The 12,370-nt window shown below is 33.9% G+C and overlaps 1 non-coding gene across 1 annotated transcript; it reads left to right on the forward strand.

The window, feature by feature from the left end:
• The first annotated feature begins 6,129 nt into the window (after positions 1–6,129).
• LOC149776872 (U5 spliceosomal RNA) lies at positions 6,130–6,245 on the forward strand. Its single transcript, XR_016416408.1, has one exon. It is a non-coding gene; the product is annotated as a U5 spliceosomal RNA (small nuclear RNA).
• The last annotated feature ends 6,125 nt before the right edge of the window (positions 6,246–12,370 follow it).

Raw genomic sequence — 12,370 nt, forward strand, 5'->3', positions numbered from 1 at the left:
ACCAATTCAATTAAAGTAAACCTCTTGTTCAAATTTAGCATTTTGTTCTCTTTTCTTCTAACCAGATCCAAATGGAAGATAGTAACCGATGATTATATAATCAGGTCTCAGTACTTCCAGTTCGGTACTCACAAAGGTAGTTCTAGTCTATTGTTAGAACATTTATTCCTCTCTCATTGTCATGGTGATAGAAGAGTTATATTTATGCGATTTTGATAGGGATTTAAAGGTCATTGTTTATTCTTGAGAATATGAGCTCAGGTGTGGTTTTCCATGTGTATTTTGGCGATAGTGCATAGTCAGTAATAAGGCCATGGTGATGATCCGGAAGTGAAATATGTGTTCTGTTTACATACTGCTCTGTTGACAGTCCAGCCTCTCAAAAAAACCTTTGGCAAGAACTTCACCGTGAAGGTATTTTTAGATTAACATATGATTTGTACTGATTGTCACACAGTGGAAATGTCAGCCTCGAGAACCAAATGTAGAGAACATATAACAAAATTAATTGTGCTATGTCCTGTCAGTGCAGTATTTGAGTAAAGATTAAACTGGTATTAAATCTTTATTATTAATGAACGACACATGAAATTTCAATATGTTATGTATATTGACTTTGAAAAACAGTAGAATGAAATTAGAAATAAAAAGTTAAGTTTTATTTTGAAAAATTTAAATGAAATTTAAAAAGAAGTATAAAAAATTAAAACATTTACTCCAAAATATATAATATTTGTTGAAATGATATTAAATGATATCAGCATGTAAATATTCCTACACCATATATAAGTTCCAATGTTGGATATTTGTCAAATTTTGTCAGAGAAAATATCTTTGTAAGTCAAAATGAGACCATCATTTAAAATACACGAAGACAAAATTCCAGTTTGTATTGGTCATTCAAAGTATTTATTAGGGGTCCAAGCAGTTAATTTATGAGTTTATCATGGGGTCACTTCCTGAGTAACACATATCTGCTTGTATGGCCTTCAGTAATTTTTTACAAACATAGTTATAGGGTATTTAGTGAGAGGACAGAGATGAAAACTTTATACTAGAACCTAGTCAAGTTCTCTACTAAATCATTTTAAACTGTCCCAGAATGAAATACAATTCAAAGGGATAAAATATACTTTCCCCATGTATATTACCCTTGGATGTAAGAAAACAGCAAAATAATATAAGCTGAACACAAAATGCATTCCATTGTATTGTTCAGTTTGGTTACGATATTGATTGGTGTAGTGCAGCATTGTGGCCTATATGATGTTATGGGAATGCTGATGATCCATCTTGCTTTATGCATTATTAATTACTAATAATATTTGTTAACTGACACTCTAAAGATTGCATAAGAAATATTCAAACAGATTATTTGAATTCAACTTTGTACAACTGATTTTGCGATAGCTACATATCCCACATGAACAAATATTCATATATTTTAGAATGTTTGGGATCAAACGTTCACATTCAGTACATCATATAGGCTGACATTGTACATATAGTGAATCTGTAAGGCCCATTTCTGGCTGTGTGCGCTGAAAATATCCCAAAATGTTATTTTCATCATGAGTAGGCCTATGTATGATAACATATTTCAATTTAGTACTATGACAGTGTGCAGTATTGTAGCATCAGCTGATATCTGATTCCATTGAATCATTGAGTTTAATAATTGGTAACCAACACTCTTAATGATAAATGTTGAAACAGATCATTTGAATTTTGTTTGCACATTTGATCTTAAGAAGTACATTGTATATGTCCCACATATGTAAATGTCCATCCTGGTTTTCACGTTTTGGGGATCAGAATTTCACATTTAGTTGACGATATAGGATTTATTGGTATCTATAGTTGATCTGTGTGGCCACATTTTGCTGTATTCATCTGCAATATCCAAAATTGTTATTTCCCTCATGAATAAGATCGCTTATAGTCATATATTTTAATTTATTACATTGTCGCTTGACTTTCCTGTATACTGGTATGTACTAATGTTTGCACCAATCATCAAACCTCACAGCCCCAACATTGCCTTAAACTGTATGATACATAGTCTACCTGATTTGCTATTTAACCTGTAAATGGCTAAATATGCTTCTAGAAACCCCATATATTTTTAGGATAAATTTATCACTTTAATACATGGTCATAGCTTCACCTTTTGAGTGTCAGTCTGTCATGTTTAATATTTTTCCCATGCTTGCAACCTTAATGTTATTTTGAAATCACCATATCGAACACATTTTAAATTCATTTACCTACATCTTACTGTTTTCTAGAATCAAGTGAGACATGTTATATCTTTTCAGGTCTAACATTGTATCTGGAACAAAATGTTAGAGTTGGATCAGTTTGGAAGCTCTCCAGTAGTCCGGTGGTGATAGCAAGGTTTCATAAGGACATGTGAAGTGTACTGTCATAAGTGACCATGATTAGTTCATATCACCACACTGATATATAGCACCACAAAGACATGGCTTAGGTTTTCATGAGAGAGAATAACACCATTTTTCAGTAAGGTAGAGCCTCCCTAGAAACTGTATTTTCCTATCCCATTGTCACCTTTTGTAGTTATTGACATTGAAATGGAATGCATTTTTGCTATACAACATGGTAGTGGTCCCATCCGAACTTTAAATCTGAGTGCGCTATTACTTATACAAACAACTGCCTACGTACCTGACACAATATGTGGAACATAGCACCTGTCACTGTTTCTTTAGTGTCTACACCTATATGCATCTGGACAGGCATATTGCGGTTTGCTGCCAAAATCACTATGAGCTGTGTTGCTTCACTAACCCTGGGAAAAATGATATCACTTGTACAGACTTAAGCTACCATTTGTTTTAAATACCATGTATTAGTCAACTTTGCTGTCTAAAATTTGTCAAACTGAATTTTAAAACTCGTAGGAAAATTTATATTTTCAATAAAATGTAGTTTTTAAAATTTAAATGTTTATTAAATTTCCTTTATCAATAATTTCAAATTGTAAACATATTCTCAGAGAGGCCTTGTACATTCAGGTTTTCATTGCATTGAAAAATTCTTATAATTAAGGAAGATATAGCAAATTAAGTTTTGGTTTCTCAAGAGCACTTGGACCAAAATTTGCACCCTGTGGAACACCAGCACTACACACTTTCTGAAAGGTGTCACGTGTCTTGTTTGTAATAAAATTCAAAAAGACTTCATGTATAAAATTGAAATAGGTGTGGCATGCAAATATAAAAGTTTGACTAAAATTGGCCATAACAAATTGGGCCTGTCAGGAATCAGGTCACAATTAGTACATCCAGTTCAGTACCAATAGATGTAGTTCAAGTCTATTTTTAGAATATTTCTTCCTCTCATTTTGGTGGTGACAGAAGAGTTATATTTATGCATTTTTTAGGGATTTAAGAAGTATTGAGAAACAAATGTAGAGAACATAGAGTAAAATTAATTGTGTTCTATGTCCTTATGGATCTGACCTTGTTCGATTTATTGACAAATGGAGTTTATCAGGAATATTATGTTCCCTGAATATTACTGGACCAGAAGTATGTTAGTTATCACGTCACTTTCTCGCATCATACCTTCTATTTTGTCCTCTTTATCTCACATGTATATGGTATGCATGTGTGTTTGGAAGTAAGTAACATTATCTTATGTTTATGAATTTAGCATTTGATGTGATCTTATTCAAATACATGTATGTAGATGCACGTTTGCTTTTTAGACCAACAAGTAGATCTCCGCCTTTTCTTCTTTTTTCTCCCCTGACATTACCGGTAGTGTCAGAAAAAAACAAAAGAAGCGATGATCTACTTGCTGGTCTAGTTTGCGTGGAATATGTATGCAAATGTATGTACAAGTATTATATTTGCATATGGTCATCCAAAGTGTATCAATTTAGCGTTCATATATATACCAATCATGTGCTGCAAAATGGCATTAAACCCAGTAAAACCAATCTGAATAATCAATCCGCTAATAAAAAGAGGCGTGATCTAACGATTGTGGACTAGATGTATCAAAGTTTTGGAAATTAAGATCTGTTAAGTGTATATTTGAAACTCGTCTGCAGTAAAAACGCCCTGTGTATATACATGCACGAGTGTGTGTGTGTGTGTGTGTGTGTGTGTGTGTGTGTGTGTTTTGACTGAAAATCAAAGAACCGAAGGTACTGTAATATTAATTGCATTTGAAAGATGCAAGTTGTTTTTTTCTTGTTATTGTTGGAAAATGGCGTCAAACTCACAACATCACGCTGAATATGAGTAAACAGTGTGTGTGTGTGTGTGTGTGTGTGTGTGTCTAATATCAACGAACCTAAAGCACCATAAGCTTACGTCCATGTGAAAGTGGCAACATGGTTGGGGTTTTTTGTTTGTTTGCTGTGATCTGTTCATTATTTTTTTCTCTACCTATGAGCATGTGCCATGGTATTTTTCATCTTCGAACTAATTCTAAGAAATTAATAAATTCTTTGGGAAAGGCTTATTACATCGGCTTTACAATTTCATTAATGATCAAAGCTGCTCAGATTTGCTCCTTGAGGCATCTAACGAAACCAAATTAAAGCAAAACAGACGAAATAACATTAAGGAAATTTTTTTGACTATGGCTGCCTAAAAATAATTCAAAAAGAACAATCTTAAAACCATTCACATGTCACAGAGTACCAGCAAGTTTTAATATACAACTTTGGAGGCCTCGTATTTCTAGCTACTTTTATGTATTTGTGATTGAAAATCTCTAACGAAATCTGAGTTGTTACTTACATAAACTTTGTATTACTATTATTTTTGATGGATAGTAACACCGGCTGCATTCATTTAAACTCAAAACATACAAATCTATGAAAACGGCATGACACGTTTCCGACAGAAAATAATTTTCAATGCTGGCGATGTATCACAGCAGGTGACATACCTTAAAAGAAATGAAGAATTTACACGTAAGTATTAAGGTTTTAAATGCTAATTTTAAACTACATGGAATTAAACGGGAACCCGGATGGCCGAGTGTTCTAAAGCGCTCGACTTTACCAATCACTGCCATCTCATCTCGATCCACGTGGTTCGGGTCTCGGGGTCGGTCTATGTGTGTATATGAGAAAGGTTGCCATTAGCCTCTCGTGAGTCGGTGGCTCTTCCCGAGGTTTTCTCCAGTTTCTTATGCCACTATTTATACTGGCCGCCATGTATAGCCTATCACGTGCTGAAAAATGGCGTTATTCCCACAACAACAACATGGGAATATGTTATGCGCCTTTTTTGCGAGTTGGATCTAACAGTTTTAGCAGTAGGAAGAGAAACTCATTGATGCTCATTTTACAAAGAGTTTTCAATTTAATTTTCCTGAAATCTATACCTCAAAAGCCGAAATCTAAGCTGCGTACCACTACCGAAACGAGAGAGGAAACAATGCTCTAAATAATGACTGGGACTACTTTTGTGGGTACTGATCCGGAAGTAATAATTGCGACTCAATTTCATTAACGGCAGCCTAAACATGTCTGAATCTTTACTTAACCATGTGTGGACCACCTATTGGAATTGTACCAAACGCAATAAAGACAGTTAATGGTCTAAGCTTGGTATAACATACCCTAGTTTGCTAGTACATATGCCAGGTTTAAGGTCTACATTGCTCTCCTCGGAGAAGACAGATGATATCCCAAACATCTGAAACATCCACACGTTGCATTAATCTAAAATGGAATTTTTTTTCTTCAAGTAAATTTTGATTTCCTATATGAATAAAACACCTGTTATTTTTTTCCAAATTAGTAATCTTTTCCTGATGTATAAATAGGTAGTTATAATCCATCTCGATAACTCGAACATCTAACGAATGTGGATTACATCCCTTTCACTGTCAAATTAACTCCCCCTGCCTTTTCCACGACAAGAAATATAGAAATATTAATTAGTATCCTTTCTACCAGTATAAAGAAAATAAATGGGTTTCACTGAAATTCAAAATAGCCAATAGCAAAATGACACTGTATATTGAAAACTATGACCCTTTTGGATCTTTGTAGACATAACCATTCCACTATCGTCTTTACAAAAGCATTTGGAAAGTTCAAACTATTTCTCTTCAAAATAAAGCGTGAAAGTATAATGATTACTCTGGTTTCTCTTCACATCGTATTAATCTTTCGCCTTTTACTAAAGATTACCGTGGAGAGGAACATTTAATGAGTCTATAGACCATTCTTTGAAGCCTCACTTTGGTGAGGTACCAATTCAATTAAAGTAAACCTCTTGTTCAAATTTAGCATTTTGTTCTCTTTTCTTCTAACCAGATCCAAATGGAAGATAGTAACCGATGATTATATAATCAGGTCTCAGTACTTCCAGTTCGGTACTCACAAAGGTAGTTCTAGTCTATTGTTAGAACATTTATTCCTCTCTCATTGTCATGGTGATAGAAGAGTTATATTTATGCGATTTTGATAGGGATTTAAAGGTCATTGTTTATTCTTGAGAATATGAGCTCAGGTGTGGTTTTCCATGTGTATTTTAGCGATAGTGCATAGTCAGTAATAAGGCCATGGTGATGATCCGGAAGTGAAATATGTGTTCTGTTTACATACTGCTCTGTTGACAGTCCAGCCTCTCAAAAAAACCTTTGGCAAGAACTTCACCGTGAAGGTATTTTTAGATTAACATATGATTTGTACTGATTGTCACACAGTGGAAATGTCAGCCTCGAGAACCAAATGTAGAGAACATATAACAAAATTAATTGTGCTATGTCCTGTCAGTGCAGTATTTGAGTAAAGATTAAACTGGTATTAAATCTTTATTATTAATGAACGACACATGAAATTTCAATATGTTATGTATATTGACTTTGAAAAACAGTAGAATGAAATTAGAAATAAAAAGTTAAGTTTTATTTTGAAAAATTTAAATGAAATTTAAAAAGAAGTATAAAAAATTAAAACATTTACTCCAAAATATATAATATTTGTTGAAATGATATTAAATGATATCAGCATGTAAATATTCCTACACCATATATAAGTTCCAATGTTGGATATTTGTCAAATTTTGTCAGAGAAAATATCTTTGTAAGTCAAAATGAGACCATCATTTAAAATACACGAAGACAAAATTCCAGTTTGTATTGGTCATTCAAAGTATTTATTAGGGGTCCAAGCAGTTAATTTATGAGTTTATCATGGGGTCACTTCCTGAGTAACACATATCTGCTTGTATGGCCTTCAGTAATTTTTTACAAACATAGTTATAGGGTATTTAGTGAGAGGACAGAGATGAAAACTTTATACTAGAACCTAGTCAAGTTCTCTACTAAATCATTTTAAACTGTCCCAGAATGAAATACAATTCAAAGGGATAAAATATACTTTCCCCATGTATATTACCCTTGGATGTAAGAAAACAGCAAAATAATATAAGCTGAACACAAAATGCATTCCATTGTATTGTTCAGTTTGGTTACGATATTGATTGGTGTAGTGCAGCATTGTGGCCTATATGATGTTATGGGAATGCTGATGATCCATCTTGCTTTATGCATTATTAATTACTAATAATATTTGTTAACTGACACTCTAAAGATTGCATAAGAAATATTCAAACAGATTATTTGAATTCAACTTTGTACAACTGATTTTGCGATAGCTACATATCCCACATGAACAAATATTCATATATTTTAGAATGTTTGGGATCAAACGTTCACATTCAGTACATCATATAGGCTGACATTGTACATATAGTGAATCTGTAAGGCCCATTTCTGGCTGTGTGCGCTGAAAATATCCCAAAATGTTATTTTCATCATGAGTAGGCCTATGTATGATAACATATTTCAATTTAGTACTATGACAGTGTGCAGTATTGTAGCATCAGCTGATATCTGATTCCATTGAATCATTGAGTTTAATAATTGGTAACCAACACTCTTAATGATAAATGTTGAAACAGATCATTTGAATTTTGTTTGCACATTTGATCTTAAGAAGTACATTGTATATGTCCCACATATGTAAATGTCCATCCTGGTTTTCACGTTTTGGGGATCAGAATTTCACATTTAGTTGACGATATAGGATTTATTGGTATCTATAGTTGATCTGTGTGGCCACATTTTGCTGTATTCATCTGCAATATCCAAAATTGTTATTTCCCTCATGAATAAGATCGCTTATAGTCATATATTTTAATTTATTACATTGTCGCTTGACTTTCCTGTATACTGGTATGTACTAATGTTTGCACCAATCATCAAACCTCACAGCCCCAACATTGCCTTAAACTGTATGATACATAGTCTACCTGATTTGCTATTTAACCTGTAAATGGCTAAATATGCTTCTAGAAACCCCATATATTTTTAGGATAAATTTATCACTTTAATACATGGTCATAGCTTCACCTTTTGAGTGTCAGTCTGTCATGTTTAATATTTTTCCCATGCTTGCAACCTTAATGTTATTTTGAAATCACCATATCGAACACATTTTAAATTCATTTACCTACATCTTACTGTTTTCTAGAATCAAGTGAGACATGTTATATCTTTTCAGGTCTAACATTGTATCTGGAACAAAATGTTAGAGTTGGATCAGTTTGGAAGCTCTCCAGTAGTCCGGTGGTGATAGCAAGGTTTCATAAGGACATGTGAAGTGTACTGTCATAAGTGACCATGATTAGTTCATATCACCACACTGATATATAGCACCACAAAGACATGGCTTAGGTCTTCATGAGAGAGAATAACACCATTTTTCAGTAAGGTAGAGCCTCCCTAGAAACTGTATTTTCCTATCCCATTGTCACCTTTTGTAGTTATTGACATTGAAATGGAATGCATTTTTGCTATACAACATGGTAGTGGTCCCATCCGAACTTTAAATCTGAGTGCGCTATTACTTATACAAACAACTGCCTACGTACCTGACACAATATGTGGAACATAGCACCTGTCACTGTTTCTTTAGTGTCTACACCTATATGCATCTGGACAGGCATATTGCGGTTTGCTGCCAAAATCACTATGAGCTGTGTTGCTTCACTAACCCTGGGAAAAATGATATCACTTGTACAGACTTAAGCTACCATTTGTTTTAAATACCATGTATTAGTCAACTTTGCTGTCTAAAATTTGTCAAACTGAATTTTAAAACTTGTAGGAAAATTTATATTTTCAATAAAATGTAGTTTTTAAAATTTAAATGTTTATTTAAATTTCCTTTATCAATAATTTCAAATTGTAAACATATTCTCAGAGAGGCCTTGTACATTCAGGTTTTCATTGCATTGAAAAATTCTTATAATTAAGGAAGATATAGCAAATTAAGTTTTGGTTTCTCAAGAGCACTTGGACCAAAACTTGCACCCTGTGGAACACCAGCACTACACACTTTCTGAAAGGTGTCATGTGTCTTGTTTGTAATAAAATTCAAAAAGACTTCATGTATAAAATTGAAATAGGTGTGGCATGCAAATATAAAAGTTTGACTAAAATTGGCCATAACAAATTGGGCCTGTCAGGAATCAGGTCACAATTAGTACATCCAGTTCAGTACCAATAGATGTAGTTCAAGTCTATTTTTAGAATATTTCTTCCTCTCATTTTGGTGGTGACAGAAGAGTTATATTTATGCATTTTTTAGGGATTTAAGAAGTATTGAGAAACAAATGTAGAGAACATAGAGTAAAATTAATTGTGTTCTATGTCCTTATGGATCTGACCTTGTTCGATTTATTGACAAATGGAGTTTATCAGGAATATTATGTTCCCTGAATATTACTGGACCAGAAGTATGTTAGTTATCACGTCACTTTCTCGCATCATACCTTCTATTTTGTCCTCTTTATCTCACATGTATATGGTATGCATGTGTGTTTGGAAGTAAGTAACATTATCTTATGTTTATGAATTTAGCATTTGATGTGATCTTATTCAAATACATGTATGTAGATGCACGTTTGCTTTTTAGACCAACAAGTAGATCTCCGCCTTTTCTTCTTTTTTCTCCCCTGACATTACCGGTAGTGTCAGAAAAAAACAAAAGAAGCGATGATCTACTTGCTGGTCTAGTTTGCGTGGAATATGTATGCAAATGTATGTACAAGTATTATATTTGCATATGGTCATCCAAAGTGTATCAATTTAGCGTTCATATATATACCAATCATGTGCTGCAAAATGGCATTAAACCCAGTAAAACCAATCTGAATAATCAATCCGCTAATAAAAAGAGGCGTGATCTAACGATTGTGGACTAGATGTATCAAAGTTTTGGAAATTAAGATCTGTTAAGTGTATATTTGAAACTCGTCTGCAGTAAAAACGCCCTGTGTATATACATGCACGAGTGTGTGTGTGTGTGTGTGTGTGTGTGTGTGTGTGTGTTTTGACTGAAAATCAAAGAACCGAAGGTACTGTAATATTAATTGCATTTGAAAGATGCAAGTTGTTTTTTTCTTGTTATTGTTGGAAAATGGCGTCAAACTCACAACATCACGCTGAATATGAGTAAACAGTGTGTGTGTGTGTGTGTGTGTGTGTGTCTAATATCAACGAACCTAAAGCACCATAAGCTTACGTCCATGTGAAAGTGGCAACATGGTTGGGGTTTTTTGTTTGTTTGCTGTGATCTGTTCATTATTTTTTTCTCTACCTATGAGCATGTGCCATGGTATTTTTCATCTTCGAACTAATTCTAAGAAATTAATAAATTCTTTGGGAAAGGCTTATTACATCGGCTTTACAATTTCATTAATGATCAAAGCTGCTCAGATTTGCTCCTTGAGGCATCTAACGAAACCAAATTAAAGCAAAACAGACGAAATAACATTAAGGAAATTTTTTGACTATGGCTGCCTAAAAATAATTCAAAAAGAACAATCTTAAAACCATTCACATGTCACAGAGTACCAGCAAGTTTTAATATACAACTTTGGAGGCCTCGTATTTCTAGCTACTTTTATGTATTTGTGATTGAAAATCTCTAACGAAATCTGAGTTGTTACTTACATAAACTTTGTATTACTATTATTTTTGATGGATAGTAACACCGGCTGCATTCATTTAAACTCAAAACATACAAATCTATGAAAACGGCATGACACGTTTCCGACAGAAAATAATTTTCAATGCTGGCGATGTATCACAGCAGGTGACATACCTTAAAAGAAATGAAGAATTTACACGTAAGTATTAAGGTTTTAAATGCTAATTTTAAACTACATGGAATTAAACGGGAACCCGGATGGCCGAGTGTTCTAAAGCGCTCGACTTTACCAATCACTGCCATCTCATCTCGATCCACGTGGTTCGGGTCTCGGGGTCGGTCTATGTGTGTATATGAGAAAGGTTGCCATTAGCCTCTCGTGAGTCGGTGGCTCTTCCCGAGGTTTTCTCCAGTTTCTTATGCCACTATTTATACTGGCCGCCATGTATAGCCTATCACGTGCTGAAAAATGGCGTTATTCCCACAACAACAACATGGGAATATGTTATGCGCCTTTTTTGCGAGTTGGATCTAACAGTTTTAGCAGTAGGAAGAGAAACTCATTGATGCTCATTTTACAAAGAGTTTTCAATTTAATTTTCCTGAAATCTATACCTCAAAAGCCGAAATCTAAGCTGCGTACCACTACCGAAACGAGAGAGGAAACAATGCTCTAAATAATGACTGGGACTACTTTTGTGGGTACTGATCCGGAAGTAATAATTGCGACTCAATTTCATTAACGGCAGCCTAAACATGTCTGAATCTTTACTTAACCATGTGTGGACCACCTATTGGAATTGTACCAAACGCAATAAAGACAGTTAATGGTCTAAGCTTGGTATAACATACCCTAGTTTGCTAGTACATATGCCAGGTTTAAGGTCTACATTGCTCTCCTCGGAGAAGACAGATGATATCCCAAACATCTGAAACATCCACACGTTGCATTAATCTAAAATGGAATTTTTTTTCTTCAAGTAAATTTTGATTTCCTATATGAATAAAACACCTGTTATTTTTTTCCAAATTAGTAATCTTTTCCTGATGTATAAATAGGTAGTTATAATCCATCTCGATAACTCGAACATCTAACGAATGTGGATTACATCCCTTTCACTGTCAAATTAACTCCCCCTGCCTTTTCCACGACAAGAAATATAGAAATATTAATTAGTATCCTTTCTACCAGTATAAAGAAAATAAATGGGTTTCACTGAAATTCAAAATAGCCAATAGCAAAATGACACTGTATATTGAAAACTATGACCCTTTTGGATCTTTGTAGACATAACCATTCCACTATCGTCTTTACAAAAGCATTTGGAAAGTTCAAACTATTTCTCTTCAAAATAAAGCGTGAAAGTATAATGA

The sequence above is a fragment of the Sinohyriopsis cumingii genome, chromosome 18 (assembly GCF_028554795.1).
Source record: "Sinohyriopsis cumingii isolate HCF-2022 chromosome 18, ASM2855479v2, whole genome shotgun sequence".
Classification (NCBI taxonomy): Eukaryota; Metazoa; Mollusca; class Bivalvia; order Unionida; family Unionidae; genus Sinohyriopsis; species Sinohyriopsis cumingii.